This window comes from Cervus elaphus, chromosome 25 (genome assembly GCF_910594005.1).
Source record: "Cervus elaphus chromosome 25, mCerEla1.1, whole genome shotgun sequence".
NCBI classification, from domain to species: domain Eukaryota; kingdom Metazoa; phylum Chordata; class Mammalia; order Artiodactyla; family Cervidae; genus Cervus; species Cervus elaphus.
The window spans coordinates 9,791,794-9,804,211 of record NC_057839.1 but is presented as its reverse complement, the minus strand read 5'-3'; the positions used below and the strand labels follow the sequence as shown (position 1 = coordinate 9,804,211).

Below are 12,418 nucleotides of genomic sequence, written 5' to 3'. Positions count from 1 at the left end.
GTAGGGAAAGATCAGCAAAGATGTGATTTCCAGAAAAGTCTAGCTGGGTCTGAAGAAGAAGACTGGAGTGTGAATTATACTGCGGAGGTTATCCTGCTAAGTCCTGGCCATGGGCAGAAACAGGCCCATGGGGGAGAGGGAGGGTGTGTGTGGGGTGAGCCTGTGAGGCAGTTCTGAACAGCACTGGGTGCATTTTTTTGGGACACTGACAGTATCTGCTCCACACATGTTTCAATCAATGGAGAAAAATATCTTCAAGGTTACATATCAGCAAATGTGTGCTGTGCGTGCTAAGTCAGTTCAGTAAGTCAGTTCAGTCATATCTGACTCTGCGACCCTATGGACTGTAGCCAGCCAGATTCCTCTCTCCGTTGGATTCTTCAGGCAAGAATGTTGGAATGGGTTGCCATGCCCTTCTCCAGGGGATCTTCCTGACTCAGCGATCGAACCCAGCCAGCTTTCGAACCCAGCTAGGTTTCTTAAATTTCCTGCATTGGGAGATGAGTTTTTAAAAAAATAATTTTATATATTGATTGATTTTGGTTGTGCTGGGTCCTTGTTGCTGCATGGGCTTTCCTCTAGTTGTAGCAAACAGGGGCTACTCTTCATTGCATTGTGCAGGCTTCTTACTGCAGTGGCTTCTTTTGTTGAGGAGCACAGGCACAAGGGCACCAAGTTTCAGTAACTGCTGCATGTGGGCTCAGTAGTTGTGGTTCCCGAGCTCTAGGGCACAGGTTCAATAGCTGTGGCCAATGGGCTGAGTTGCTCCAACGCGTGTGGGGTCTTCCTGGATCAGGGATCAGACTCCTGCAGTGGTGGGTGGATTCTTTACCACTGAGCCACCATGGAAGCCCATCAGCAAATAAACCCAGCTTTAAAATCCAGCTTCTCCACACACCGTAGGAGACTTCAGACAGGTCACTTCAATTCACAGAGCTTTGCTTTCTCTTCTACAAAACATGGATTATACTTGTTTTCATCTTCTAGGATCATTGTAAGGACTTAACAACACAATGCAAGTAAAAGGGCTCAGCAGAACGCCTGCTCATAAGTCCTCACATTGGTTCTTATTACAGTTACTGCTATTAATAGGCCCAAAGTTAGAAAATGTTCTGCCCAATTGGTGCTCTTATCTTTTGGTGAAGAATTGCTTATTCTTCTGAAGCACAGAGGGATGTTTCCTTACAGGGAACACTGAGACATATACAAGTGTATGGACACTGTGCATATTTTCCCCCCCAAACTTATTTATTTTTAATTGAAGGAAAATTGCTTCCCAGTGTTGTGTTGGCCTCTGCCGTGCATCAGCATGAGTTAGTCACAGGTACACCGGTGTCCCCTCTCTATTTAACCTCCCTCCCACCTCCCACCCTTTCCCACCCCTCTAGATTGTCAGTGAGTATTTTTTTAAGGGGACCCTAGTTACAAATCCAGTGGGCACATGGCAGAGTGTGACTCATCTTTGGGGTCTGAAGGCTCCTGAGAAGTGCTTGGAAAGGACTGAGTTCGAACAGCCTTCTCCAAGGAAGTGTGTCAACCATCAGTAACTTATTTTTTCCCCTGTGAGCACCATGCAAATATACAGTCTTAAATTGCCTGCAAATTACTCTGCTGCCAGTTGCCAAAGTAATTTTAGGATAAGCCTCCCTCTCTAAATTCTTAGTGAGCTTTTGAAATGAAATGCAAGGGTAATTATTGTTAAATTAAAAATGGACCTAGGAAAGGCCCATTCTAGAAGTGTCAGTTCCACTTCATCTTTATTGATCATTCTTCTACACCTTCTTTCATTCCTTCAAGTCAATTGTGTGTTAGCTAGTTACTCAGTTGTGTCCGACTCTTTGCAATCCCATGGACTATGGCCCGCCAGGCTCCTCTGTCCATGATATTCTCCAGGCAAGAATACTAGAGTGGGTTGCCATTCCCTTCTCCAGGGGATCTTCCCAACCCAGGGATCAAACCTCGGTCTCCTGCATTGTGGGCAGATTCTTTACTGTCTGAGTTACCAACCTAGGATTTGAAAATAAATCAAACTCGGAATTTTCTAAGTAACTGTGGTACCCTTTTGGGCACAGGAGAGTTCATTGAGTCCAGGGTCTGGCTTAACTTCTTGGGTCCTTATTTTCTGAGGGATTACTTGCTCACAGAAATCAGTACGGTTCCCTTGGCTGGCCCTCTGCATCCCCCCCACTCCCTTTCCCCTGCATCCTGGGCTTAAGTACCCTCAGGAGAAGCCAGTGGGTTGTCTTATTGCTGCCAAAAGAAGCAATACCTCAGGTTACGCTTGCTGCTTTCTATCACACTTTTTTTTTTCCCCTTCAATGTAGGACAAGAAGAGTTCTATAGAATACTAACTAAAAAATTGCAATACAAATGCAAACTAACATGGTGGCAAAAACCAGAGCAGTGATTGTGTTTGGAGGAGGAAGGGAAGGGATGGATTATAAAAGAATATGAAGAAATTTGGGGGGAGGTGGATGTATTCATTATCTTGATATTTGCAGCTTCACAGATGCATACCTATGTCAAAACTTGCCATGCTGTATTTTTAAAATATGTAGTTTATTAGCTATCAGTTACACCTCAATAAAGTTGTAAAAACAAAATGAATTGCTTCCTTTGTTTTTTAATAGTATATACATATTTTTACAATGAATTAGTTTTAGTGTTTCCAGCTTAAAGGATAAGAGAAAGGTTTTCAGCCAAGAAGCCAGTTAGACATATAGTTAAAACCTATGTGCCTCTGAAAGCACCTGAGATATCCCTGAGTAGGTGAGTAGGGAAATAAACTGTGGCATATCCAGACAGAAGAATATTATTCAGCACTAAAAGCAAATGAGCTATCAACCTATGAAAAGGCCTGGAGGATCCCTGGATGCAAATTTCTAAGTAAAATAACAAAAACCAAAAAACCAGCCAATCAGAAAAAAGCTACATACTATAGGTTTCCAGCTATGTGGCATTCTGGAAAAGACCAAACTATGGAGGCAGTAAAAAAGATCAGGGGTTGCCGGGGGTTTAGAGGATGGAAAGAGGGATGAACAGGTGAAGCACAGAGAAATCTGGGGCAGTGAAACTACTCTGTATGACAACATAATGATGGATACAGGTCGTTGTACATTTGTCAAAGCCCATAAAATGCACAACAGCAAGAGAGAATCCTAAGGTAAACTCTGGACTTTGGATGATAACAACATATCCATGTAGGTTCATTGATTTAAACAAATATATTGCCCTGATGGGGGATGTTGATAACAGGGGGGATTGTGCAGGAGGTATGTGAGACTTCTCTGTACTTGCCTCTCAGTTTTTCTATGAAACTAAAACTTCTCTAGAAAGTAAAGTCTTAAAACAATCAACCAATTAACCAAACAAATGTCATTTTATGCTTCAACATAAGGCCAGGGGTTATCTGTCTGCCCATCCCTGGACACTGGGTAGGTGAAATAGAGGAAAACAGTAGAAAGGGAAAGACTAGAGATCTCTTCAAGAAAATTAGAGATACCAAGGGAAATTTTGATGCAAAGATGAGCACAATAAAAGACAGAAATGGTATGGACCTAACAGAAGTAGAAGATACTAAGGAGAGGTGGCAAGAATACACAGAAGAACTATACAAAAAAGATCTTCATGACCCAGATAATCACGAAGGTGTGATCCCTCACCTAGAGCCAGACATTCTGGAATGCGGAGTCAAGTAGGCCTTAGGAAGCATCACTACAAACAAAGCTAGTAGAGGTGATGGAACTCCAGTTGAGCTATTTCAAATCCTGAAAGATGATGCTGTGAAAGTGCTGCATGCAATATACCAGCAAATTTGGAAAACTCAGCAGTGGCCACAGGACTGGAAAAGATCAGTTTTCATTCCAATCCCAAAGAAAGGCAATGCCAAAGAATGTTCAAACTACCACACAATTGCACTCATCTCACATGCTAGTAAAGTAATGCTCAAAATCCTCCAAGCCAGGCTTCAACAGTATGTAAACTGTGAACTTTCAGATGTTCAAGTCGGATTTATTATTTTTTAAAATATATTGCTTATTTATTATGTATTTTTTAAAAAATTATTTATTTTAATTGGACACTGGTTACTTTACAATATTGTAGTGGTTTTTGCCATACATTGACATGAATCAGCCATGGGTGCACATGTGTGCCCCATCCTGAACCCCCCTCCCACCTCCCTCCCCATCCCATCCCTCAGGGTCATCCCAGTGTGCCAGCCCTGAGCACTTGTCTCATGCATCCAACCTGGACTGGCGATCTGTTTCACATATGATAATATACATGTTTCAGCACTGTTCTCTCAAATCATCCTACCCTCGCCTTCTCCCATAGAGTCCAAAAGACTATTCTTTACATCTGTGTCTCTTTTGCTGTCTCGTATATAGGGTTATCGGTACCATCTTTCTAAATTCCATATATATTCGTTAATATACTATATTGGTGTTTTCTTTCTGACTTTCTTCACTCTGTATAATAGGCTCCCATTTCATCCTCCTCATAAGAACTGATTCAAATGCATTCTTTTTAATAGCTGAGTAATATTCCATTGTGTATATGTACCACAGCTTTCTTATCCATTCGTCTGCTGATGGACATCTAGGTTGTCAAGTTGGATTTAGAAAAGGTAGAGGACCCAGAAATCAAATTGCCAACATCTGTTGGATCATTGAAAAAGTAAGAGAGTTCCAGAAAAACATCCATTTCTGCTTTATTGACTATACCAAAAACTTTGACTGTGTGGATCACAAGAAACTGTGGAAAATTGTGAAAGAAATGGGAATACCAGACTACCTGACCTGCCTCCTGAGAAACCTGTATGCAGGTCAAGAAGCAACAGTTGGAACTGGACATGGAACAACAGACTGGTTCCAGATAGGAAAAGGAGTATGTCAAGGCTGTATATTGTCATCCTACTTATTTAACTTATATGCAGAGTACATCATGAGAAATGCTGGACTGGATGAAGCACAAGCTGGAATCAAGACTGCTGGGAGAAATATCAATAACCTCAGATATGCAAATGACACCACCCTTATGGCAGAAAGAGAAGAACTAAAGAGCCCCTTGATGAAAGTGAAAGAGGAGAGTGAAAAAGTTGCCTTAAAACTCAACATTCATAAGATCAAAGCATCTGGTCCCATCACTTCATGGCAAATAGATAGGGAAACAATGGAAACAGTGACAGATTTTATTTTTTGGGCTCCAAAATCACTGTGGATGGTGACTGCAACCATGAAATTAAAAGACCCTTGCTCCTTGGAAGAAAAGTTATGACCAACCTAGATAACATATTAAAAAACAGAGACATTACTTTGCCAACAAAGCTTTGTCTAATCAAGGCTATGGTTTTCCCAGTAGTCATGTATGGATGTGAGAGTTGGATTATAAACAAAGCTGAGTACCAAAGAATTGATGCTTTTAAACTGTGGTGTTGGAGAAGACCCTTGAGAGTCCCTTGGACAACAAGGAGATCCAACCAGTCTATCGTAAATGAAATCAGTCCTGAATATTCATTGGAAGGACTGATGCTGAAACTGAAACCCTAATACTTCGGCCACCTGATGTGAAGAATTAACTCACTTGAAAAGACCCGGATTCTGGGAAAGATTGAAGGTGGAGGAGAAGGGGATGACAGAAGATGAGATGTTAGATCGCATCACTGACTCAATGGACATGAGTTTGAGTAAATTCCAGGAGTTGGTGATGGACATGGAGGCCTGGCGTGCTGCAGTCCATGGGGTCACAGAGCCAGACATGACTGAGTGACTGAACTGAACTGAACTAAACTGATCTCAATGCAGATAGGTTCCATGCCAAACCCAGACACTAAGGTATCCTCTAAACTTACCCCTTCTCCCTGCTGCTAATGGTGTCACCATTCCCATGTCCTGGGATTCCTGTATGTCTTCTGATCTAACTTTATGCTACAAACATATCACACACACACATACACACACAGACTCATTGATACATATGCAAAACCATGAGGTTTTATTAAAAGCAACATCCATTTATCCAAGAATTCTGTTGATCACCTATTCAAGCTAAAGTGCAAGGGACTGTGAGTGGGTGATCAAAACAAACACAGTGCCTAGCTACAGGGACCTTGCATTCTAGAGGGTAATTGAGACACAGTAATCAAATAACCAAAACCTAAAGGTAAAATGGCAACAGGGGTAAGTGCTAAAAAGCAAAGGTAAGTGCCTGTAGGAAAAAATAACAAGGAGGTCTGCCTTATTTATAGAGATAGGGAGGGAAGGCCTTCCTGGAGAAATGACAAATAAGGTGATCTGAAAGAAGTTTAGGTGTTAACCAGGTAAAGAAGGTGGATGGGAACATTTGAGAGAAAAGGAGTGGTCAGTGCAAAGGCCCTGTGGTCAGAGGAAGCATGGTAGGATCAAAGAACTGACCAAGGGCCTCTGTGGCTGAAGTTCAAAGAGCAACGGAGAGATACGCCAACTAGAGGTTAGAAGGCATACAACTTTACATTCCTGGAAAAACCACCATGGAATCCCCAAATGAATCAGAAAGCACACTGATCAAGCATAGCTGTTTACCAGACCTACTGCAATAAATGAGAGCACAACCTTGACAAGAGTTTTAATGATATCCCAGAAAGTGGAGGTTTGGGCAGGGTATTTAGAGAGTCTTAGGGCCTGGGTTTGATGGTTTTAAGGCTGATTTTACCAGGCAAAGAATTAGCTGGGATTAAGCAGAGTTTACAATGTGGACTTGTTTATGCCTTGAATTTGTGAACACACTGGAAAGAAGGCCTTATAGTGAGTCTTGTTGTTCGTCTTCCTACCTAAGTTATTTCAATTGGTTCACAAATTTCTCTTCCATCAGCAAGTCTTTTTTTAGAGCACATAGCTAAGTTATCTTTGCTGATGCTCAGTGTTGCTTAAACGTGGACAGGAATGTCTAACCAAACTTAGTATTTTTTAAATACAGAAACAGCAAATTATGTTGCTTTTGATTCTGAGGTCTGATTTCACTGTAAGTGCAATGGGAACTCATGAGTGGATTTTAAACTCCCTCTGTCCTGCCGAATTTGCTGTGGGGTGATGGGTCGCCATCACCATATCACCTGGCTGAGTCACTCTCTCCTTGTGGAATTCAGTGTTCTTATCTGTCCAGCGAGAGCAACAGGAAAAGATGACTCAGAAGGCTGTTGCAAAGTTGCTGTTTTCTTGGGCACATGTCCTTCTGTGTTAGAAGTGGTTGAGAGCGGACACTCGAGCAAACCAGACCTGTCTTCCTTGCCCAGCTCAGCTGCTTATCATTTCTATAAATGATTCCTCATTCTATAACCTCTCAGCAGTTCCCTCAACTGCAAACTGAGGATAATAACTTTATTAGGGTAATTCTGGAGATTAAACAAGATGGGCAAGTACATTCTTAGTATTGCCTGGCACGTGACCAGCATTAATTATTCTAAGCTTAATCACTATTGTTGCTTTCAAATTTAACCGCAGAGCTGAGGTCTCCAGAAACCCCTGTGTTCACTCTATGACCCTCTAAAGGGTCAATAATGTACGCAGGATTCTTGTCCTAAGTCACCACTCTCAGTCTGCTCTTATATCTCTATTATTAACTGGATGTTTGGTCTATAGCAATGCCTTCTGTTTCCCATGTCTAGGATTCAAACTATCTGTATTTTCCTCTGGGTCAAGGCTGCCAGCAACCTGAGTGCAGGGAACAGGTTTTCTGTCATTTTTTCCCCCACCTAGTAAGAGCTTAAGAACTCAGATCACTCCAATGTCAAGCACTAAATGCCAGGCCTAGGCCCAGGTTGGCTGCTGCAAGCACAGGAATGAAGCAGACACAGAATTCTTAGGGGGTCCTGGGTTTGGAGCGAAAGAGCCCAGATACTAGTCTTGGTTGGGGTAAAGTACTTACCAATAGATGGATGTATAAGGTTCAGACTGAGAAGTGATTCATTCTACCCTGGGGCATTAAGGCAAGCTTCTCAGAGAAGTTGATGCCTGTACAATGTTTATCAGATCTCACTTGTACTTTATTATTATTATTTTTATATAAGAAAAACATGCAAACAGAAAAAAACAAACAGTTCCAAAATAGTTTAGAGTAAAAGTAAGTGTTCTTTCCAATCCCCGAGTTTCCCTCCCGGGAAACTCCCAAAAGAGGCCCCACATTTTGTAGGGTCTGGAGTGGGTAGCTGTTTCCTTCTCCAGGGGATCTTCCCAACCCAGGGATTGAACCCATGTCTCCCACATTGCAGGCTGGTTCTTTACCAGCTGAGCACCAGGGAAGCTGTTGGTAGGGTCTACCTGCAAAATCAGTACAGGTGTCACGTAATAAACATCTCCACAGCATATTATACTGTTTTACTTAAGTATACAGCTTGAGGACCATGTTATATCAGGATGTGTTGATCGTAACAATTTACGATTAATTGCTTATACATAATCAGCTGCCTATTGACAGAATGGTTATCCCCCTTTTAAGTTATTTATTTATATTTTGTTTTTTGCTGCTATAGCAAATAATTCAATGAATATCTTTGAGCACTTGTGTGAGGGCTGCATAGGTAATACAGAACAATTTCCAGAAGTAGACTCTAAGTATATATGCATGGTTAATTTTGCAAGTTGCCTTTCTAAGAGGATATAGCCACATGCAAGTCTTACCAAAGGGCCAGTGGAAGCTGAGCAGGACTTGGGGGATGGGCTCATCTAGAAGGTTTTCAGGTAGCACCGGGGGAGGGGGAAGGATGGGAGGGATGAGGACCCCAGGGAGGAAGGTACAGCCTGTGCCTGGGCCTGGAGGCTGGGAGAACTGGGTAGGTGGATGGAACAGAGAGGAGTGTGATGAGTTTTCAGGGCAAGAAGGCAGGAGTAAGACAAGAGGACTGAGGAGACTGGACCAGGCCAGGAGAACCCTGAGCATGGTACAGTGCTGTTGGAATATTCCTTGGAGACAATTGGGAAACTGATGGAGATTTTAGGAAAAGTAATGTGATCATATTTACTTTTAAGAAAGATAATTTCAGCAGAGTGGAGTAAGACCCAGACAGCCTATTGAGTGAGAGGATGTCATCATGATACTGATGGAAAATGGTGAGACTTGAACTAAGGAAGAGATTTTGAGAGTCCAGAAGAGGGAATGTTTCTGAGAGGTGTTTAGGAAGTAGATTGGACAGTCTTAATTTGTCTAATACTGGGGCAGTTTAGAGTTGAACGCAGGGCGGGAATGGAAGATGACAGAGTAGCAACTTAAAGTGCCTAGTACTGAGACTCTGGGCCAACTTGATTCGGGTCTCAGCAGCGGGAGTGATCACTAAGCAAAGAGGGCCTAGGGCAGTTGGCCAAGAAACCAAATATCAAAATCTTCAGCAGCTCCCACCAGGACCTATCCCAGAAGACTGCTGCCCCCCTGGGCCTGGAGCTGGGCAAGGCGGTGACTGTGAAATTCAGCAACCAGACCTGTGTGGAAATCGGTGAAAGAGTGTGTGGAAAGGATGTCTACATTGTTCAGAGTGGCTGTGGTGAAATCAAGTTAATTGCATGGAACTTTTGATTATGAATAATGCCTGCAAAAATTGCTTCAGCCAGCTGGGTTACTGCAGTCAGCCTGTACTTCCCACTTATGTCTGGAAGAACAAGAAGGCTAAGAGCTGGGCTCCAATCTTAGCCAAGCTTGTGGCAAAATGATCTCTGTAGTAGACAAGGGTCATAGTATCACCAGGGACCTGCATGCTCCTCAAATTTTTGATTCCAGTGGAAAATTTATTTGCAGAGTCAGCTGTCCTCAGGTGGATAAGGGAGAAGACGGCTAAGTGGAAGAACTCCATGACTGTCTCACCTGATGCTGCAGGAGCTAAGAGAGTGACTTTCACCTCAGACTGGTGGAATATGGACTTTGCTTTGATTCACAGAGAATGGAGGAAGGCCACCGAAGGGGACTGCACGGTGCTGGTGGGCGACGTGAAGGCCCGGGTGGCTCTCCTCGTGGATGACATGGCTGACACCTGTGGTACAATCTGCCACTCAGCTGACAAACTTCTCCCCTGGAGTTGTGTTTATGCTGTGCTGACTCATGGAATCTTTTCTGGTCCAGCCATTTCTCACATTAACAACGCACGCTTTGAAGCAGTAGAAGTCACCAACACCATACCTCTGGAGGATAAGATGAAGCATTGCGTCAAAATACAGGTGATCCCTGTCTCCATGATCCTTGCAGAAGCTATCAGGAGAATTCACAGTGGGGAATCTGTCTCCTATCTGTTCAGCCATATCCCTTTACAATAGAATAACTTCTGAGTATTAAAAAATAAATAAATAAATAAAGTGAACTCCACCCCTTGTTTTCCTTTGGTATTTGATGAAAAATCCAGCAGAAGACCCAGCTTGTTTCAGTGTAGCTTTCTACATTCCATATCAGTTATATGAGCATTTCTCCTATTGGGTTGACCAAAAATTTTGTTTGGGTTGTTCCATAACATCTTATGGGAAAACTTGAATGAACTCTTTAGCCAACCCAATACATTGGAGAAAGCTAGATTGAGATTAGCTTCTGGGATATCTTACTTGCTTTGTCTCTTCCTGGCTTCTTTGATCCTGTGAGCCTTGCAGCTTTAACTACAGCTCAGCTGCTACAAGATGTGAGACTTTGGAAAGCTTGTTGTAGGGTGTGTAAATGTGTTTGGGGAAGCTCAGACTACTTTGCATGTGAATGCTTCAGCCCCCACACCCCAACACGAGACAAGTTCTCTAAAGTCTGCACTAAATTACAGCAAGAACCTGGGGCAGCCTGAACCCAGCTCTGGCTGTTAAATCCCTGTAAGGCTGGAGCAGCCCTACTTGGTCTGACCTTCTTTTCCTGGCTGAATATCTTGGTCCCAAGTAACCCCTGTGCCATAGTCTTCTGGAAAGCAAACCCAGTTTCTGCTCTATAATCTGGAACACTAACATGAAATTATTTCACTGTGGCTTAATCTTCCTTAGCTTACTACCAGCATGGAGGTAGGTTTTAGGTGGTGCTGCAGCGCCTTTTGATTATTTAACTGTCTAATTATCATCTTCCTTCCTTGGATCTATTTGGCCTCTCAAATGATCTGAGAGTTCTGTTTAAGAAAGTTGATGTTACTATCTTGTAGAAGAAACTAACGAAAGTTCTCAGTCTGATTGTGAAGGAATAAAAGGTCTAGTATTTTGAGATTCATTAACTCATCTGAGTTTTTAAAGAAAACCTCTGAAACATTAAAAAATTGTTTTAACGTTTTATGTAAATCTGGTAACTTTTTTCACTAATAGTTAATTTGCCTAATCAGCCCAGAGTACTATGGGAGCAGACCAAGATGGAGTGTAGTTGGTGTGGTGGTCTCTGGAGTCTTGAGTGTGGCAATTCAGAAAGAATATCTAGTTCTCTTGGGGTGGGTAAAGGCCATTAGGATGCCAGGATGGGGCTGAAACATAAGCCATCACAGCTCTCTTGAGGGTTCACCAAAATTCCCCTCCCTCATGAGGAAGAAGAGTCATCAAATAACTTCTCTGCAAGCCTTTCTCTGGCCACAACACACAGTTTGTGGAATCTTAGTTCCCTGACCAGGGATTGAACCTGTGCCCTCAGCAGTGACAGCATGTAGTCTTAACCACTGGACTGCCAGGGAATTACCTCTGCAAGCCTTTCAGAACACTTCACACCATTGATAATGATATGAAGTGCCTAGAGATCACAAAGAACAGTTTGCAATTATGTGTAGGCTTCGAGAGCCGCTTTACAAGAAGAGTTTAAAAAGCCAAAGTGACTATCGACTTAGGAATCGAGACTAGTTCAATAAACCGTAAACAAGCACTTGGGAGATCTTGGAGACTTGGGAGATGAAGTGAGGTCTCTGTCCAGGAAGTTCTCAACCAAGATCCTTTGGAGACAGTTGAAAGAGTGCTCATTAATCTGTTCCCAAAAGTCTCTTGGCAATAACAAGAATGTTTGGGGAAAAGCCATCAACCCCCAGATGATCTAAGCAGGAGGTTCTGCTTTCAGAAATCACCATCCTGCAAGAATGTTTTCAGAAGATATTGGGCCCTTAGGACTGTGTTGAGTGGTATCTGATTTTTGTACAACAATCATTTGATATTAATTCTCCAAATGAATGTCAGTGGGTGTAAGGGTAGTGGGGCAATTCTAGGAATGACCTGCAGAGATTCTTTAAAGAAATGTAAAGAAAAGAGTCAGTTGTTGTGAGCTGGTGCCCATGACCTCTCTTTTGAACAACACCCCAGTGTGAATGAATCTGATGCAAGTCCTTTGAGGACCCCTCTGTGCGGAACACTGCTGTACTTGAAAGTCCTAGTAATCGGAGCCCAGCTAAATCTAACACTATATAATACCAGGTAGAACCTAGAGTCAAGATAGGTGAAACGAACAAGGAAGCCACCTCACAGCTGGTATT

General features: G+C 42.6%; 1 pseudogene; it reads left to right on the top strand.

The window, feature by feature from the left end:
* Positions 1 to 10,274, top strand: part of LOC122683509 — a 53,975-nt pseudogene extending 43,701 nt beyond the window's left edge.
* Positions 10,275 to 12,418: the final 2,144 nt, after the last annotated feature.